Consider the following 8,242-nt stretch of genomic DNA (forward strand, 5'->3'; position numbering starts at 1 on the left):
AACATTATTTTCTTATAAATTGGAACAACGGATGAACATTTCCATATATCTGGAAATTGAGAAGAGGACAAAGAAATATCAAACAGGGTACAAAGTGGAATGGACAATTGTTCAGCTAAACATTTTAAGACACGATTGCTAAGATGATCTGGACCAGTTGCTTTAGTGACATCAAGCGACAGTAAAATATCCCTTACTTCAACGCTTTGTAATCTTATATCAGTGAGACAATTTTCCACGTTAATATCAGAATATACATTAACATCATCAGAAGAACTGTTAACCGCTACCATACTCACAAAGTAGTCATTAAAAATATTTGCTTTCTCAATATCATCTCCATAAACAACACCATTGTGTTCAATGTGTGGAAATATCTTAGCTTTATCTGTTTTCTTAAGATAATGTTTAACAATCCGCCACCAAGATTTACTACCATGTTCTGTATTGACAACATTATCAAGCTTTTCAACATACAATGACTTACTTTTACGTATCTCTGAGATAAGCTTATTTCGACTTTTTCTAAATTTTCCCCAATCATTGGGCAAGTTACTACGTTTAGCCTTTCTATGAATTCTATTTTTCTTACGCATACGTTTTCTTATAAATCCGTTCATCCACGGAGCATCATTTGGACGAATCACAACAGTTTTATTTGGAATATTTGATTTACATAAGTCTGTTAATGTATTAACAAATTTTGAAGCAATGACATCAACATCATCATTTTGTGTAAGAAAATCCCAATTAACATCAGTCACATTTTGCCGAAAGGAATTTATATCAATATTATCGTAATTATAATGAATCTTGAATAGGCTTCTTTCATCTGTTTAATAGATTTCAGCGACACGCTAACTGAACAATGGTCACTGCAAAATGGGGGAGTAACATCCGAGGAATTTACAATATCGGGACACGATACAAATATTAGGTCAATAAGTGTTCTCGATTGTTGAGTAATACGTGTCGCCTCATTTATCAGTTGCGTCATGCCATAAATTGTCTTCATACGTTCAATGTTAGGATCTATTCTATTCAACGAATTAGCATTGAAGTCCCCAAGTACTACTGACTGACTGACTGAGTTTAGTTTTACGCCGCTTTTAGCAATATTCCAGCAATATCACGGCGGGGCCCCAAGTACTACAGTCTTAATATTAGAAATCGATTCTAACAGATAAAGCTAAGATATTTCCAAACATTGAACACAATGGTGTTGTTTATGAAGATGATATTGAGAAAGCAAATATTTTTAATGACTACTTTGTGAGTATGGCAGCGGTTAACAGTTCTTCTGATGATGTTAATGTATATTCTGATATTAACGTGGAAAATTGTCTCACTGATATAAGATTACAAAGCGTTGAAGTAAGGGATATTTTACTGTCGCTTGATGTCACTAAAGCAACTGGTCCAGATCATCTTAGCAATCGTGTCTTAAAATGTTTAGCTGAACAATTGTCCATTCCACTTTGTACCCTGTTTGATATTTCTTTGTCCTCTTCTCAATTTCCAGATATATGGAAATGTTCATCCGTTGTTCCAATTTATAAGAAAAATAATGTTCATGATTATACTAATTATCGACCGGTTTCACTTACTAGTTGTCTTTCAAAGTATTTGAGAGTGTGTGTTTTAAATATGTGTCAAATTTTTTTTCTAGATAATGGAACTATTACTTCATTACAGACAGGTTTCACGACTGGTGATTCTACATCATAGCAGCTCACTCATTTGTATGACTATATAGCTAAGGCGATGGATAGTGGCAAGGAGGTACGCGCTGTATTCTGCGATATAAGTAAAGCGTTTGATAGGGTTTGGCACAAAGTCTTTTGCATAAGTTATGGGCTGAGTGGAATTCGCGGATCTCTTTTATTATGGTTTGAAAGTTATCTAAATAATAGAAAACAGTTTACAGTAATAAATGGGTATAAGTCAAATGTTAAATCAATTGAAGCTGGCGTCCCTCAGGGATCAGTCCTAGGGCATTTACTCTTTTTGGTTTATATCAATGATATTGTTGAAGATATACAGAGTAATATTAAATTATTTGCCGATGATACATCCTTATAATGTGATAATTGGTGACCCTATGGTATCTTCCAATATGTTAAACGATGATTTAGAAATAATAGCTAAATGGGCCCAGACATGGAAAGTAAACTTTAATCCCAATAAAACTGAATCTATCATTTTTTCTAGAAAGAAAACAGTAATATCAATGCCAGATCTTATAATGGATGACTTTACAAAGTGATGGCCACTGGAATATACATATAGATGATATTATTTCTAACGTCAGTCCTATGATCAATTGATTAAGAAATCTGAAATACCGCCTTCAGAGGAAAACCCTCCAAACCCTGTATAGTTCATTTGTTTTACCACTTTTTGACTATTGTGATTATATTTGGAACAACTGTACACAAGCTCAAGAGTTATTGTTAGAAAAACTTCACTTAGATGCTTTAAGAACCATATGTGGATCAATTAGAGGAGTTTGTCATTCCAAAATCTACCATGAAACTGGTTTTTTATCATTAAGGGAACGTCGTAAAAATCACCAAATGTATGTATTTCATAAAATGTTCCATAATAAAACTCCAAAGTATTTATCAGATCTAATTCCAATAAACATATCCTCTGTATCCACATATGGATCTAGATCTAGTAATATGCTTCAAGTACCATTATGTCGTACGATAATACACCTTACCGAACACCTACAAGATTGATTAAACTGGTGGTGGTAGTAGCAGTGATGGTGGTAGTAGTGGTGGTGATAGTGGTAGTAGTAGTAGAAGTAGCAGTGGTAGCAGTAGGGGTGGTGGTGGTGATAGTGGTAGTAGTAGTAGTGGTGATGGTAGTAGTAGTGGTGGTGATAGTGGTAGTAGTAGTGGTAGTAGTAGTGGTGGTGGTAGTAGTGGTGGTGGTGGTGGTAGTAGTAGTGGAGGTGGTAGTAGTAGTGGTTGTGATAGTGGTAGTAGTAGTAGTAGTAGAAGTAATGGTAGTAGGAATGGTGGTGGTGGTGGTGGTGGTGGTGGTGGTGGTGGTGGTAGTAGTGGTGGTGGTAGTGGCAGTGGTGGTGATAGTGGTAGTAGTGAGTGGTAATGGTAGTGGAATGGTGGTGGTGGTGGTGGTGGTGATGAGTGATGGTAGTGAGTGGTGGTGGTAGTAGTGTGGTAGTGATAGTGAGTGAGTAGTAGTGGTGGTAGTAGTGGTGGTGGTAGTAGTGGAGGTGGTAGTAGTAGTGGTGGTGATAGTGGTGGTAGTAGTAGTAGTAGTAGTAGTAAGTAGAAGTAATGGTAGTAGGAATGGTGGGTGGTGGTGGTGATAGTGATAGTAGTAGTGGTGGTGGTAGTAGCAGTGGTGGTGATAGTGGTAGTAGTAGTAGTGGTAGTAGTAGTGGTGGTGGTAGTAGTAGTGGTGGTGGTAGTGGTAATAGTAGAGGTGGTGGTGAGTGATGTGTGATGGTAGATCTTAGTGGCTGTGGTAGAGAGTAGTAGTAGTGAGTAGTAGTGATGAGTAGTAGCACTAGAGGGAATGAGTGGTGGTGGTGACAGTAGTAGTAGGGGTGGTGGTGGGGATGATGGTGGTAGTAGTAGTGGTGATGGTAGTAGCAGTAGTAGTAGTAGTAGTGGTGGTGGTAGTAGTAGTGAGTGAGTGGAAGTTGTGGTAGTGAAGTAGTAGTGAGTAGTAGATTGGTGGTGGTAGTACTAGTAGAGATTGTGTTGGTTAGTGCTGATGAGTGGTAGTAGTAGTGGTGGTGGTAGTAGTAGTAGTAGTAGTAGTAGTAGTAGCAGTAGTGAGTGGTGATAGTGGTAGTAGTAGTGAGGTGGTGGTGGTAATAGTTTAGAGGTGGTGGGGATGGTAGTAGTAGTATTAGTGGTGTTGTGGTGGTGGTGATTGTGAGTAGTAGTAGTGGTGATTGTGGTAGTGGTAGTGGTGGTGGTAGTAGTAGTAGACATTTGAGTAGTGGTGGTATTGCTGGTAGAAGTAGTAGTAGTAGTAGTAGTAGTAGTAGCAGTAGTAGTGGTGGTGATGGTGATGAAGTGATGGTGGTAGTAGTAGTGGTGGTGGTAGTAGTACAGGTTGTGGTAGTTGTAGTAGTAGTGGTGGTGGTGGTAGTAGTTGTAGTAGCAGCAGTAGTAGTAGAGGAGTAGTGGTGGTAGTAGTAGTAATGTGAAGTAATTAGTGAGGTGATGGTAGTAACATGTAGTAGTGTAAGTGAGTGAGGTGAGGATGATTGTGGTAGTGGTAGTGGTTGGTGGTAGTAGTAGTAGAGGTGAGTGGTGCTGAGTAGAAGTAGTAGCAGTAGTAGTGGTGGTGTGGTTGTGTGATTGTGGTAGTAGTAGTGGTGGTAGTAGTAGTAGTAGAGGTGAGTGGTAGTAGTAGCAGTGGGTGGTGATGGTAGTAGTATTAGCAACAGTAAGTAGTAGTAAGAAAGTGTTGGCCCAATTAGTAGTAGTAGTAGAGGTGTTGGTGCTGATAAGTGGTGTAGTAGTAGTGAGTGGTGGTGGTAGTAGTAGTAGTAGTAGTAGTAGCAGTAGTAGTGGTAGAGATGGTGATAGTGGTAGTAGTAGTGGTGGTGGTAGTAGTAGTAGTAGTAGTAGTAGTAATTAGTAGTAGTAGTGGTGGTGGTAGTGGTGATAGTAGTTAATAGAAGGCAGTATTAGTGGTGATAGTGGTAGTAGTAGTGGTGGTGGTAATAGTTTTAAATAGGTGGCTTGGGGTGGTAGTAGTAGTAGTAGTGGTGAAGTGGTGGTGATTATGGTGGTAGTAAGTAGTGGTGATTGTGGTAGTGGTAGTGGTGGTGGTAGTAGTAGTAGGGGTGAATTGGTGATGGTGATGAGTGGTAGTTGTAGTGAGTAGTAGTAGGGGTTGTAGTAGTAGCAGTAGTAGTGGTGTGAGGTGAGTGATTGTGGTAGTAGTAGTGGTGATTGTGGTAGTGGTAGTGAGTGGTGAGGTTAGTAGTAGTAGTAGAGGTGGTGGTGCTTGGTAGAAGTAGTAGTTGTAGTAGTAGCAGTAGTAGTAGAGTGGTGATTAATGATAGTGGTAGTAGTAGTGGTGGTGGTGGGTGATAGGTTGTGGTGTTGTAGTAGTGAATGTGTGGTGGTGGTAGTAGTTGTATTAGCAGCAGTAGTAGTAGAGGTAGTGGTGGTAGTAGTAGTAGAATTGGTGCTGGTATGGTAGTAAAAATAGTAGCAAGTACTTGGTGGTGGTGGTAGTGATTGTGGTGAGTAGTGAGTGGTGTGTTGAAATGTGTAGTAATAGAGAGGTGAATTGAGTAGTGAAGTAGCAGTATAGTAGTGAAGTAGTGTATTGGTGTAAGTAGTGATTAAAGGTGTTAGTGGTGGTGAGTAGTAGTGGTGTGAGTGGTAGCAGTGATAGTAGAAGTGGTGGTGTAATTAGTGGTAAGTAGTAGTAGTAGTAATAGAGTGATGGTGATGGTAGTGAGCAGTAGTAGTGGTGGTGGTGATGGTGGTGCAGTTGTAGTGAGTAGTGGTGTGAGTGGTTGTGGTAGTAGTAGTAAAGAGGTAATTGGTGGAGGTAGTAGTAATGAAGTGATAAGTAGGTATATTGTCGTGAGGTGGTGGTGATTGTGGTAGAAGTAGTGGTGGTAGTAGTAGTAGTAAGAGGATGGTGGTGGTGATAGTAGTGGTGGTAGGTAGTAGTAGAGGTTGACTAGTAGTACAAGTGGTGGTGGTAGTGGTAGTAGTAGTGGTGGTGATGGTAGTAGCAGTAGTAGTGGTGGAATGGTGATGATGGTTTAATGGTAGTAGTGGTAGGTGGTAAAAGGTAGTAGTAGTAGTATTCGTGGCAGTGGTGGTAGTAGTAGTAGTTGTAGTAGCAGTAATAGTGATGGTGGTGAGAATTGGTGATAGTAGTAATAGTAGTGGTGGTGGTACTAGTAGTAGTAAGAGGTGGCGGTGGTAGTGGTAGTGGTAGTAGTAAGTAGTAATAGAATTAGTAGGCAGGATGGTGAGTGACAATGAGTGGTGGTGGTAGTAGTAGTTGGTAGTGGTAGTAGTAGTAGTAAGCTAGTAGTAGTAGTGGTGGTGGTGAGTAGTAGTAGTAGTAGTGATGGTGTGTGAAGTAGTGAGTAGTAGTTGATGGGTGAGTGATTGGTAGTAGTGAGTTGTTGTGGTGGTGGTAGTAGTAGTAGTAGTAGTGGTGAAATGGTGAGTAGTAGTAGTAGTGGTGGTGAATGGTGTTGGTGGTGGTAGTAATAATGTAAGTAGTAAGTAAGTGGTGAGTGGTGGTGGTAATAGTAGAAGTGAATTGAATGGTTGGTAGTAGTAGTAGTGGTGGTCATTCGGTGGTGGTGGTGGTGGTAGTAGTCGTATTGGTGGTGGTAGTAGTAGTGGTAGAAGTAGTTGTAGTGGTGGTATTAGTAGAAGTGGTAGTGGTGGTGGTGGTGGCAGAAGTAGTGGTAGTAGTAGTTGTAGTGGCAGTAGTAGTAGTGGCAGTGGTGGTGGTAATGGTAGTAGTAGTAGTAGTAGTAGTAGTAGTAGTGTAGTAGTGGTAGTGGTAGTGGTAGTGGTAGTAGTAGTGGTGGTGGTAGTGGTAGTTGTAGTAGTAGTGGTAGTAGTACTGGTAGAAGTAGTAGTAGTGGTAGAGGTAGTAGTAGTAGTGGTGGTGGTGGTAGTGGTAGTAGTAGTGGTGGTGGTGGTAGTGGTAGTTGTAGTAGTTGTGGTGGTGGTGGTAGTGGTAGTGGTAATGGTAGTAGTAACAGCTGTATTTCTGGTTGCTGTGATGGTAGTTGTAATGATGGTAATATAGTTGTCACAGGTGGGCGGTGGGATAGTCTTGTGTTTAATAGAGTTCGCAGAAGGTCCCAGCATGGGTACAATGTGTGTGACACCCACCACCATGATATTGTTAAAAGCGGCGTTAAACCAAATTCAAGCACTTACTGTAGTTACAAGGCATGGACAGCGGGTGTTACAACTTGGAACTATGATTCGTGCTTGCTGGTACGCCTGGGACAACCATTCTAATTTTGGGGGAGAGAAGATACTTTCTGAATTGAGAAAGAAGCTTATAATGTTATGATGGTTTAGTTGTACGCCGTTGTAGCAATATTGCAGCAACGGGGGACACCAGAAATGGGTTTCACACACTGTGCCCATGTGTGGAATCGAACCCAGGTTCTCGGCGTGACGAGCGAACGCTTAATCTTGGATTCGATTCCCCACCTGAGCATAATGTGTGAAACCGAAACCTCCTGGACAACATCTCATATTTTGGCTTACACCTTCCCAGTGAAGTACAGATTCTAGTACTATTTTGGGGTAGAGACCAATCCAAGATTAGAACCAGCACCTAATCGCCAGCTCCCAAAGGCAGCGACATAACCAACTCAGCCACCACAGCTCCCAAAAATGGAAATCTGACAACTGGAGTCATACATATGCATTTACATATACATACACGTATACATATGCACACCTGTGTAATTTGTAAGAGCACAGCTCCCGTAGCCAAAATCACGAATACACAATGCACCGTGAGTCATCCTAAAAACAGAAAGGGAAAACGTTCGTCGTAACATGAAGTGAACTGGGACAGATAATGTGCAATTTCTGATAATGTACTTTTTGGGTGATAATTGATGTGGATTTGACCCGAGACATGTTACATCCATCGTATACAAATTATTCTACATCTTATTCTCCTATGTAGTCATCAGCTTCCCATTTAGCAGCATATGTATGCTTAGAGACACATTTTTGTTTCAAATAAATGTGTGTGCGTGTGTCTTTTGAGTCGCGTCGTGATTGTATTTGTATTCTCAGTACGATGTAACACGGATTTAACCTCAGTTAATGTTTTGGACTATTGTTAATGCAACAATGAACTTCATCTCAGTCTTCGCGCGGCATTTTGGAGATATACACATAAAAGGGGAGAATTTATGGATGTCAACTTCTTTACAATGGAGAACATGACGTGTATTCTTACTCCTTCACTAAACTCACCAACATCTCAAGGGATGGCGTAAATCCAGCTAGGTTCCATGCAGGAAGCAAGAGTACTGTAAGTCCCCATGGTCCCTAGCATGGGGATATAACTTGTTGTTGGCAACCGAGATAGCATTCGGACGTTGGCCCAACGTTGGCAATGTTAGCAAAACCATTGCCAACGTTGAATGCCAACTATCTCGCCATTATGCGTTCTAACGTCCGAATGCTATCGTTGGTTGCCAACGTCCGAAGTTGGCTATATATTT

Source organism: Haliotis rubra, unplaced genomic scaffold, assembly GCF_003918875.1.
Source record: "Haliotis rubra isolate DU_JTF1 unplaced genomic scaffold, ASM391887v1 Scf48, whole genome shotgun sequence".
Lineage (NCBI taxonomy): Eukaryota > Metazoa > Mollusca > Gastropoda > Lepetellida > Haliotidae > Haliotis > Haliotis rubra.